Below are 13,321 nucleotides of genomic sequence, written 5' to 3' on the forward strand. Positions count from 1 at the left end.
AATTGACAGAAATAAACAATTAACAAAATCAAGTAACAATTACAGAAAAATGTTTTATGACACAAAATTGCAACGACTTTGAATATCCCCCAACACAATCCACAATATCATCAGAGACTTAGAGAATCTGGAGAAATCTTCATGAGCTAGGGACAAGGTCAATATTGGATGCTCATGATCTTCAGGTCCTCAGGCAGTACTAAAAACAGATATGATTCTGGTTCAGGTGCACTTCTAGAAATAGTTGTCAACAGTTTACCAAGCCATCCAGAAATGACAGTTAAGGCTGTAAAGCTGTTTTATGAGAAGCCTTATTAGACCTCTATTTGGAAACGTTACCGTCTTCTCTGGGCCAAAGCCCATTTAAAATGGACCAAGGCAAAACCAAAATTATTCTGTGGTCAGGTGAATCAAACTTAGAAACTCTTCTTGGAAATCCTGGAAACCATGTCCTGAGGTCTAAAGAGGAGAGGGACCATCCAGCTTGTTATCAGCACACAGTTCAAAAGCCTGCGTCTCTGAGGGTATGGGCTGGCATTAGTGCCTCTTAGGCATTAGTGCAGCCTAAACATCTGGAAAGGCACTGTTAATGTTGAAAAATATGTAGAGGTTGTAGAGTTGATTATGCTTCTGAGATACGCAACATCTCTGTCAGGGAAGGTCTTGCATATTTCAGCAAGACAAACCACGTGCTGTATCCATCATGACAGCATGGCTTCATAGTTGAAAGGTCCAGGTGCTGAAATGTCCCATCTTCAGACACTAGAAAACATTTGGTACATCATTGAATAACAAATCCAGCAAGAAGACTGAAGAACTGTTGAGCATCCAGAATCCTAGAATGGTATATGTCTCTCCAAAAATTCCAGCAACTGGTCTCCTCACTTCCAGACGTTTACAGACTGTTGTTAAAAGAAGAGGGGATGCTACACGATAGTAAACATACCCTGGTCCCAACTTTTTTTTTTTTATGTGTTGCTGCCATCATATTAAAAATGAAAAAATATTTTTTTATTAAATCGCCAAATGTCTCAGGCTCAACATCTTGTGTGTTGTTTGTGTTCCATTGTGAATAAAATATGTTTTTTTTTTATTTTTTTTATTTTTTTTATGAGATTTGCAAGTTATTGCAGTCTGTGTTTTAGTAACATTTTACACAGTGTCCTAGCATTTTTGTACTGGGTTGTGTATGGTTGGTTGAATGAGATAAATGTTCATCATGATGTTTGTCAGGGTTTTTTTTTAATTATTCTTTTGTTATTCTGTAAAAAAAAAAAAAAAAACTTGTTGAGTCTGTAAATATGTTGCTTTTCTGATACCAAATGAAAAACACTGAACATTTAAGACAAAAAAAGCAGAAATAAGCACAAAAGCACTCAGAATGTATTTTTTTTTCTTTGTATCAAATATATTTGATTCAAAAAGGTAATTTTTAATACTTAAAAGCGGCATTTCACTCAGAAATGTATACAGATTTAATTTCTGTGCTACAGTACATAACTATGTCAGAACTCAGTGTGTTATGATTCTGCACAGCGGAATGCTGAAAAAGCAAGAGGATGAGATGAAAACCAAGCAAAAGTATTACAAAATAAATATACAACACTATCATATGTAATGCAATGCCTCACTGTAACACAATACAACTTGATATGATACAAAACGAAACAGCACAATGTAATATGATCAAATACAACGTGTGATACAGTGTGATACAATGTGATTACTGGTCCATAGAAGCCGTATACACAAGCAAACGTCTGCAATCTAATTTCCTTTGATTAAATGTATGCCTCCCACGGTGGAAAGTAGAGCATGCGATTGTTTCTGTGTGTAGGTTAGTTACAGCTCTCTGGGTTTCAAATGGTGTATAGCCCCCATGGTGACACCCTCCCACTCACTTTTCTATCAGCTGGCACATTCCTAAAGAATCCATACTGCGACAACAGACGGACCCCTTACCCTCAAACTGTGTCAGATCCACACACGCTGAGCCTCCCTCTGGCCTGACTAACTGCAGAGACCTCAGGCCTCCCAGGGGTGCAGCAAGTCGAGCCGAGATTACGGGCACCTTTGGGGGGTACCACAGTAGCCCCCTCATGATGCATCTTATGCATTTTATTTGCATAATAATCACGGTTACCTTAAGCTAAGTCATCCTGCCTCATGTGTAAGAGGTTCACCCTGGTCTTTAAAAGCCTGAGCCTAAATGTCAACACCACTGTGGCGAAAAAATCCAAAGAGTGGCGCAGTTTAAATATCCACCCAAAGCTTTTAACAACATGAAATGAGGACTCACCAGTGGAATATTGCTTGTTGAAATTGCGTGTCTCCCTTCCATGAACATTGCATGAAAAACTCAGAAATTGGCCTCCCTCCCTCGTTCCCTTCTTGCAAAACACAGGAGGCCATCCTATTGATTGTGGAGCTGTTTTTTAGTACTCACTGAAGCTTGAATGGAAGGATTTAAAAATGTATCTTTCTGCTTTCGAGAACCTTCTTGTGGGGAAAAAAAATCCACTTTGCTTTGATCTCTTAAAACAAAAATTTCTTTCATACCTGTTTTCATGTACACAGCAGCAAGATTGGGTCTTTTGTGTGACAGAATATAAAACTAAACTGAATAAAACTCTTGAGCAGGAACACAAGCACTTTTGACAAGATCATCCAAGCACAAATAATTTCTGCTTAATGTTGTGCTCAGTGTGTTTGACACATGTTTACTGATGCACTATGCTAAATAAGGATATCCTTCATATGAAACAAGCCTGGAAGCTGATGCTTGATATAGACAAGCTCTTTGACTACATTAGAAGCAAACATAATATCTTATGTTACCTTTGTCATCATCAAACCAACCACAGACATTAAACATATATGTCATAAATATGGGCTGATGAATTCATCCTTCAACCTTTAACATAAAGTTACAATGCTTTCCAGTGTAAGCTTTGGTAGTAAAGCCCAGTGACAGACTTGGGATGTTTGAGTGGCAGGGGTAAAAATGATTTTTAAAAATGGTACCTGCTGTGCGTGGTGCACCTGCTGTGCACAGCGCACAAAAATGGACAAACACTAACACTGACATGTACATTTTAATGCAGTGATAAAGGGACTTAATACAACGTATTTGCAGACCAGCGAATTAAACAGGCTACATGAGGGCAAGGCAGAGAGACTCTCAGCGCCACTTCAACACAAATATCCTGCATCACTTTGTTGAGTTGTTTTGTTTCTAAGATATTTACAGTGTAACTGCTGGGAAATAATCCCTTAATGTCTGTCTCTAAGGCTGGAAATGCCCAGCGCAGCATTGCTCCTCCATGTCTCTTGCTTGTACATGACCAACCGACTAGCATGATCTTGGTCAGATGGGAGCTCACTGACCACGTAATCCACCACCCGACTGGAAGGTTTCAGCCCTTGTTATTAAAGACTGTCCACCCCTTTTTTTAACATCCTACCTTGTGCACTACGTATTATTTTACATATCAGCCTTGTGTTCCTGAAATGACTCTATTATGGCTGCATGCCAATTCTGTAGCTCTATGTGCAACAATGGTGTGAATCATGCACACATGTTAATTGCCAGAAACTCCCCGACACTTTTAAAAGTGACATCAGCTGTTGGAGGGTTTGTTTTTTTTTCTTTTTGTCTATAGTCTTTCCTCCAGAAAAACTGATTTGTTTCTCAGCGGGTGTTTGCTGTGTTTGCCAAATGTTTGGTGTGTTTATGAAAAAAAAAAAACATGGCGTCCTGTGAGAAACATCAGCCACACTAAACTTTACAAAACAATGCGGATAATCGCACTGCTGCCACACACGCACAAAAATTCACAAATGATGCATTTTCACACATTGATAGACACGCATATCTACACACATACACAGAACAATGCCCTGCAACACTGCCACACACGTCCCTTTTCCTTCTCTCACTCACGCACACACAAACATGCTCTCTCTCTCTCTCTCTCCCCCCCTGTTATGGCAGTTTTGCGTCAGTGCTAAGACCACAGGGACGGTTGACATTTCACTCTGGCTCCGTTTCCATTCCCTGTGATCACAGCCATGCTGCCTCGCCTCCCTTAAAGGTCACCGTTGTTGTTTGTCAAAATCCCAACAAAAACACACCATGCAATGCTCTTTGTGTGCATGCATGTGTGTAAGTGTGTAAGAAACACACACACACACGCATCCCATCATACACACTCCAAGAGGTGAAGTTTGTGTGTTAAACTTTTGGGATCTTTAAACCACAACTGTTGGTCTGATCAAATCTTGTGTCTTTAGAGTTAGCCAGTCAGTGTTTGATTATGATGTACACACCGGCTTATCAGTCATTGTTTACTTAGTTTAAATCCAGCACATTCTTAAATTTTGGTTCTGGCATTTATTGAACTCAGAACTACTTCATTTCACAAGTTGGATAAAAAAATGTAAAGTGCACCCAGATAGTGCATGCAAAATATTGCTGTTGTCTATGGTGAAACTTGTGTTACTGATGTTATTGATCAGACAGTAAATGTATGTGGAACCACATCAAACAGACCAGGCAGGCATACGTCTAAGAAGTAGCCTGCTGAGTCAGCACTCCGCTGGCATTAGCCTTCAGCTTTGTGTCAATGCTAGCAGCTACTGCTGCTCCATATTCCATTACAGGTCTGTTGTTTGGATGAGAACTGAATGAAAGGACTTGCTACAAAGTTTGGAAGCACTTTTCAGTGCTGATCTGAGCAGATGAAGGGAAAATTGTCCTGCAGCAACAAAAAGACAGTAATATCACTTTATGTTACTCACGGCACAGCTGCAGTCTTTTTTCTTCAAGCCGACAGCTTAAGGTAATGCATTATGATTTAATTTGTTGCACAATGCTGATGTGCTTTTAGCTTACGTTCCTCCCTGCAAGAACTGATCTAGGCCTGTTTTTGCACAAGTAATAGGATTGATAACTCGAGATCACAGAGCCCATAAGACTTGAGAACCGTAATGATAAGCTGAAACATGAATGATTTTTAGGTTTTTAGGCAGGTTTCGGTCTCCAGCCATAGGAATTCAATATTTTGGAGGGCTCTGCAGAATGTAAAATAGTAAACCTTTTTGGAGCAATGATCTCTGAAACGCACAATTTATTGTATTTTCCCCACAAATTTTGTAAAGATTCAACCAACTGCAAAGGTGCAAGCTTTCAGTTTCTGTTTTCTTTATTTTCTGTATTTATTGAAGATGTGTCATTACACTCAAAATCATATAGCTAGCAGGTTGCACTACTTTCTTTATGTCTGGCCTTTCAGGGTAGCCACACAGGTCAGTGCAAAGCATAACTCGGGCACAAATTCTGGCATCTAAAGATTTTTGCAGGTGGGGCCAAATTAATTTTTAAAACTCCCCCATCATTGGGTAACGTTACTTTTGAAACTAAGTTGTTGGATTACTGCGTTAAATACTGATAAAATTAATTTGTTACGTTACTGCGTTACCTATTTCTAAAAATAACGTTAGAGTACTTTTGCGATGCTAAAAATTAAAACCCTTTAGCCAATCGTTCCACTCGTCAGTTGTAAAAATGACATATATCAACCACACTTCTGCCTTTCAGTGTGCATACTCTAATGTCAGTGTACAGCCTAATTTACAGTCCGTAATCTGTATCTCTGCAGGCTGATAACACCACTAACAGACATGAAAACCTTTACAGCTCTTAACATGCTCACAATCTGAAACAAGCTGAGCAGAGGCATACGGGATCACTCAAACGTTGTGCAAAATAACATCGTGTAAGTGGAACGGCTGGACAGCTGATTCAGTGAAAGCAAACTGATCTTTTCAATTTATGTTTCTCCATGATGCTGTTCTTGTTCTTTTTTATCGAAAAGTCCAACATAACGGGGATAATTCCACAGTGTAATGCTGTCCTCTCTGTCATCTCACTAGCTCAACAAGGGTTGTGCCCGTACAGAATGTTTACCTTCCATAACTAATGTAACTATAATGGATTACTCATATGAAAATGTAACAAATAACAGATTACTAGATTGCTTAAACTAACGTGTTTTGTTACTCGTTACAACAAATTAGTAATCTGAGTACTCTAACGGATTACTTTGTAACACCTTAACCCCAACACTGTTCACCGTTGGGATAGAATTCAAACTTGCTGCGCTTTTGATAGAAGCAACACAAATTTGTGTGCTGCTTTTTGTTTTGTTTTAATGGCAGCTGTATGTTTGCAACATTTTCCCCTACAAATAATAAAGTGCAGTATCGTATCGAAAGTATCAAATCATATCATATCATCTCACATCATGTCATATCCAATATCATATATTGTATTGTATCATATCAGCCACATAGTGTTGTATTGTAATCTATTGTATCGTATCTTATCATATTGGCCGAATCATATCATATCAAGCATATTAAATTGTATCGTATGGCTTGAGGTGAGCTGATTGTTGAGTGGTTCAAGGCCTGAGTTCAAATCTGGCCAGTGGCCCTTTGCCGCATCTCTTACCCCCACTCTCATCCCTGTTTCTGAGCCTATCCACTGTCCTCCTCTATCCAACAAAGGCACAAAAAGCCCCCCCTCCCAAAAAAAAAAATATATATCTCATATGGACTAGTGTTGCAGTACCTGAGAACGGTCTTGCTCTTGAGATTGGTCTCAAGACCCCATTTTGAATGTCTTGGTCTTGTCTCAGACTCAAGAGTTTTTTTTACTCGGCCTTGTCTTGGTCTCGGACTGGCTGGAATTGGGATTTTTATCATTAAGACCGGTCAAGGCCAGCACTGATGTGCTAGTCTTCGACTTCATTAATGTCATAATAAGGAGAAGCACTTGCAAAAACAACAAACAGCTACACCTGCAAAAACTCAGACATCAGTCCATCTTATTTCTAGTCAGAAAAACCTCTGAATACTTACTTTAAGCCTCATTCATCTAACAAATCTAAACATCTCATTTTCAGATACTTAAAATAATTCTGGACCTGTCAGTGGCTTTTAAATACAAACAAGGATTTATTTTTTTACAAGAAGTAAGTTGAAAAAATTTGTAAAGATTTGAGATTTTTGCATGTTGTGCTTTGAAAGAGTTGCAGACACCTCGTTTAATCTGTCAAAGTATTTAAAGGAAACTATAATTAAAGAGAGAACGCTTTTTCACTCTTCAACCTTGTCATGGTTTTTTAAAAAAATTATTTTTATAGTCTTTGTCTTATCTCAGTCTCAGCTTGTCTCGGTCTCGTTCCTGACTTGGTCATGACACCCAAAAGTCTTGGTCTTGTCTTGGTCCTGGTGTACTCTGGTCTTGTTCAAGTCTTGGTCTCAGATAGTGTGGTCTTGAGGACAACACTGATATCGATTATATCGTATCACATCATATGGTAACATGTTGTAACATATTGTATCATACCATATTGACCGAATAAGATCACATATCAATTTGATGACATCATATTGTATTGCATTGACCACATTGTATTATTTCTTATCATATTTCATGTATTGTATTGAATCATGTCAGCATCTCATCACATTGTATCATCTTGTTTCATGTCATATATGTAATTGTGTCACTCTGATTCTCTGCCTTTCCTTGCTAACACTGCTTCCTCTTTGCTCACATGCTGAGCCAGTAAAAATGGGCCAACTTTGAGTTGGTTTCAGAGGCCACAAAATCATATTCAATCAGTCCCTTTTCCTCTGTGATAGAAAAGTGCATAGTCAGTTTATTCTTTATTCTCTTCATAAAAGACATGTCATGCATATAGAGTTCATGGTACACAAAAAGAAATATTTCTTTTTTCACTTTATTTCTAGCTATGCGATATTAATGTCCACGTGTGCATCCAGAAGTTTAAAGAAGTGATTTTCTACTTCCTCTACATTGCAAGATTTGTAATAATTTGCATTCATTGGTCGTGTTTTGCTGAATCATTTTCTGACCCATACAACATTTATTTCAGTTATTTCAAGGAATCCTTTCAAGGAATTTCAGCCTTCTTTGAAAAAATTGTGAAATTTCAGAAAATTTACTACACAAGAGACTAAAAGTACATTTTTATCTTCATGGCTGAAGGAATTCCAGTGAAATAGTATTTAAAAAACAGGAGCAGTTTCTGGAAGATAAACAGTGAAGTTGGGAGATTTAATTAATACTTTTCAGTGTTGTGGTGATTTAGTTTGCATTTCTAATGGCACTCTGTCTTTCTGCATGCATTCCTGCTGTGTGCACAGTTGTAGCTCGAGGCAGTAAGGATCTGGATAACACTGAAGTGTCTTTTTTTCTGCACACTTTCTTTACAGACCTGGGGGTAAATAGGAAATACAACTCTAATATTGCTTTTTATTCCTTTATTTAATCTAGAGCATTGCTCATCTTACTGGGCAATGTCAATTTTAAAGGAGGAAATCTATTTTATTTAAGGTAATTGAGGTAGCTGTTGAGATTAGGATACTGTTTGTTTGGGCAATGTGATTGTTCTAACTGCCAGGAAGAGTCACATTTCTTTCCAGAATGGTGATTTTAAACCCAAGGATGATTGCTCATGGTTGTTTTTTTACAAAGAGAGAGAGAGGGAAGACAACTCTGCCCAAATTGCCTTGAAAAAACAATGATGTAGAAAAAAAAACAATTCAGATGAGTGATTGACACAGGGTCCAATTCATCACAATGAGAGATGGTGGAGGGTATCTGACAACTGAAAAACACTGTTGGAAGGTAAACACGCACACACGGCACTCGCACACAGACACTGACTCACTGGAGTGCGCATGAATACACACATCCCCGAACATGAAAGTAGTTCAATAGTTATTACAGTGTAGCTTTTGCAGAAATTTGGTATCAAATGATTGGTGAGATCTGCTGCAAGCAAGAAAAAAAAGGGAGTTGCAGCTGTTTTGCTTGTGTGCGTGCAGCGGCAATCTTGTGTGTCTCCTTGAATGTGCGAGTGCCACCCTCCACACCACACGCCCCCCTCCCTTCTCCTCCTCCCCCTCTGTCGCTCACGTCCATAGCCATTAGTGAGGCGGCCGTTGAGGCTGCCTTGTTTTGACAGATGCTCACTCTGTCCAAATGCATCTCAGAGGACGTTATGGCGCTTGTCACACTCCCCCTCCTTCTCGCTCTCTTACCATTTCCTCCCTTCTCTTCTTTACTTTAGCTCTTCCTGGTCTCACTTTGGCCATGCATGGCTTCAAATAGAGTACATTTTGTCCAATTATTGTGGTGATGCTGATAAAATCTTTCAGAATGTTCTGCTTGGGTTCATGCATAAACTTTGTTTAGTCTTGTCCTAAAACTTGTTCACACTCACCAAAGTTTTCTTATCAGTGATGTGTTTTCAGCTAAGAACAAAATCTGAGAACACTCCAGCAGACTATATAATATATCAGTTAAATATGGTCAAGTATTGATACAAACATGTAGTGTTTTATCTTAGCTGTAAAATGTTGAATTAGGAAAACAAATTTGTGTGAATTTATGTTGATATTTACTCACTGATTTTAGCTGAAACCAATATCAATACTGATATTTAAATGTTGTTTTGACTTAAAACTTCAGTCCCACAGACCCATAAATGGAAGTTTTAGGATGAACAAATTAACACATTTTGTTCTGTTAAACACACTTTAAAGTTTCAGGAATCAGGATGAACAAAGAAATAGCCTTCAGCTGATATACGTCTGCCTAAAACTCCACTAATTTATCTGTAGGGCTGTTAATATTAACTCGTTAACGCTTTTGATTAATCTTGAAACCTTAACATGTTAAAAGAATAATAATAATGCATTTCAATCATATGACCAAGTTTGCCCACAGCTTGCTCCCGTAGTCCTCCAATGCGAATGTTTACGTGCCTGGGGGGGAAGAGGGTGAGAGGTGGGTCAGCCACAGCCAGCAGTGTTGAGTGAAGAGACAGACCCAGGTCTGCTTAACAGCATTTTTAATGTTGACAACCAGCGTTGGGCAAGTTACTGAAAAATAGTAACTAGTTATAGTTACTAGTTACTGCTTGCAAAAAGTAGCTGAGTTAGTAACTAAGTTACTGCTTTGTGAAAGTAACTAGTTACTTTGAAAAGTAGCTCAGGCATTACTTTTTTGCTTCAATCCTCATTATTGTACACATCACATTAGTTTGTGTTGTTGCGGCCGTGTGAGAGGAAATAACTCTAATGTCATATAACATTATAGCCTTTATCATGGTGAAACAATAGAACACAGCAGAAATGTTTCTTTTGACACTGTTAAAGCATTTTTACACTGTTTAAGAAGTCTGCTCTCTAAATGCCTTTCTGCATGACAGTCTTCTCTCTCGTCTTATCTGTTTTTCTCTTATTATTTGTCTAAAAGGCAGCGAACTCTACAGCTGATATAAAAGCTTGTTTTCAACAACATACCTTGCTATCAGTCTGTTTAGTGCTTCCATAATGACACACTCTGCAGCTGGCGGTGATTTAAAATCCAGCCCTGGTTGTTTGCATGGAGTGGCTCCTGCTTGGTCTGCTGTGCTGATGTGAGCTGTACCTGGGTTAGCAGTGTTTGTAGCGTCCATCTCTCTGGAAACTAGTTTAGCTGAAGCATGTTGTTAAACTCGGTACTTCATGAGGTTGAAATAACTCTTCTCGATGGTAGGAAAGTTTACTTCCCTCTTCTTTTTCGTCCTTTATCCTGAGGACGGAAAAGTAATGCTAGTATTTCCAAGACAGAGGGCTCACGCTTGAGTGCTTAGCCATGATGTGTGTGTGAGCCTCAGTGCCTGTGTTTGTTTGTTTGTGTTTCTGCAAAGGCTATTCTCTGTCACAGGATGCTGATGTGCTTACGGTCCCGTCGAACCGGATGTTTACTGACCTTCATCCTCGAATTGTAAAAGCTGTAAAAGTAACAAATAACAAGTGATTTACATTTTCAGTAATTGTAACGGAGTTAATGATTTTAAAAAAAGAAATGTGTTACACGACTAGTTACCATAAAAAGTAAGGGAGTTACTTTAACGCGTTACTTAATAACGCGTTACTCCCAACACTGTTAACAATAAGGGGCTTAAAGACATCATTCAGATCACCTTACGACACCTACGAGAAGAACTATTGTCACAAAAATCCATGAACTGTATGGCAGCCAAAAGGCAATGAAAGTGGAACAGCTGGCCCGAGCTCCCTTTATTATACTCAGTGTTGGGGTAACGCGTTACAAAGTAATCCGTTAGAGAACTCAGATTACTTTTTTTTGTTGTAACCAGTAACGTAACGCGTTTGTGTTACAATTTAAGTAATCCCATTATTAGTTACTTTTTCATCAAAGTAATCCGTTACTGAAAGAAAAATCCCAAATTTCTTCTCTCTTCCAAAAAAGAAGCTACTTGATGCATCTGCTCTGTTTGTCCTTCTCTCTTCCTGTAGTCATGTTGGCACATAGTGCCATGCCAGCGGAAGTTAAATATTCTGTGCCATTACACACGTATTGTTAGCTTGTTGAGCCAGTGAGATGGCAGAGAAGACAGCATGACACTGTGGAATTATCCCCATTATGATGGATTTTTGGATAAAAGGGCAAAGAACAGCATCCTGGTGAAATATAAGTTTAAAAGCTCTGTTTGCTTTCATTCAATCCGCTGTGCAGCCGTTCCTATTGCACGATGTTATTACCCACAGCATTGGAGTGATTCTGTCTGCCTCTGCTCAGCTTGTTGTCAGATTGTGAGCATGTTAAGAGCTGTAAACATTTTCCTGTCTGTTAGTGTTGTTCTCAGGCTGCAGAGACACAGATTATGGGCTGTAAATCAAGCTGTACTTGGCATTAGAGTCTGCACATTCAAATGCAGACTTGTGGTCGTTATCTGTCGTTTTTACAACCGCCAAGTGGAACGATTGGCTAAAGGTTTTTAAATTTAGTAATGCCAAAGTACTCTAACAAGTTAGTTTTAGAAGTAGGTAACGCAGTAACGTAACAAGTTACTTTTCTCAGTATGTAACACAGTAATCTAACGGGTTTGTTTAAAAAGTAAAGCTACCCAACACTGATTAAACCTACAGAACACGACTGGACATCAGTCTGCAACCTAGCTACATTGCTACATTAGCACACCTAATTAATCACTTTACAGCAGAAATTATTTTGTACCTGATGTGGTTGTCTGCTGGGCTTGTTTGCAGTTATGAAATATAATTACTCTGTTCATTAAGACATTCTGATTTAAAAACCATTACAACAAAGCTGAGATGTTAAAGTTTAAAAACTATAGTTTAATATTTCTTTATTCAAACACTATACTTGTACTTCTTTTATCTCAAACAAAATGCAAGTAAATGGCAGTATATAATAGCTATGGTTTAGAAATAGTTGTTTTTTTATCAAGTGCTTTCAAAGTGCTGTACATAGAATTAAGAGAATGAAAATGAAATACTTGACAATAAGAAAGTTTAAGAATTAAAAAAAAAAGGTATACGGAAATACTAAAACTACAAAAAAAAAAAAATGCTATGATTAATCATGATTAATCACAGCGTAGTGATGTGATTAACTTGATCAATTTTTTAATAAATTTACAGCACCAATTATCTTTCCATACGGCCAATATTTAATATGTTTCTGTAGTCAAAATATCAGCTTTAAATATTGGCAGAAATTTTCACTGATACTGATATTTCACTTTTTAAGGTATTATCTGCCGACATCAATATGCTGATAACATCTTGCATCCCTCCTACCTATACAGCTATTCATCATCCAACAATGTGTTTGTAGCATATAATTGATGTCCACAACTGGTGCTGAAAATGTAATTTACTTTTCCTCTTTTGACGTTATTTGGAGCAACATTTCATCCATTTTTGAACCATCAAAGTATTTCAAAGTATTGTGTGTGTATTCTGTGTTTGCACACTGCCATGCAACCCCATGCACTTTTATGGGCATGAATGGGGTGTTTCTCAATGATAATTAGCTGGAATGTACATACTTCCAGCTTACAAGCACCAGACATTCAGCAGATTAACCCTCTAAAACCAACGTTGCCCTACCCTACGACAAAAGCACACAAATTGCAAAGAGCTAAATAACTTTTGAATTATAAATCATAGCCACTTACTTTCCTTCCCTCTGGAAACCCTCCGTTTTGCTGTTCTATTGATGCTGTTCAGGCCTCTGTAGTTTTTCCTTACAGATGCGTTTCTAGCAAGCCTGGAACTGAGGCGACTTTCCGAGGCATTTAAAGATTAAATCCACACCAGTAAATCTGATGTTAAATGTCTATTTGTCCATTTTTAATCAATTTTTTGGATTTTTTCTGACGCCAGCAGCTAAAGCTATCTGCCA

The sequence above is a fragment of the Cheilinus undulatus genome, linkage group 3, assembly GCF_018320785.1.
Source record: "Cheilinus undulatus linkage group 3, ASM1832078v1, whole genome shotgun sequence".
NCBI classification, from domain to species: Eukaryota; Metazoa; Chordata; class Actinopteri; order Labriformes; family Labridae; genus Cheilinus; species Cheilinus undulatus.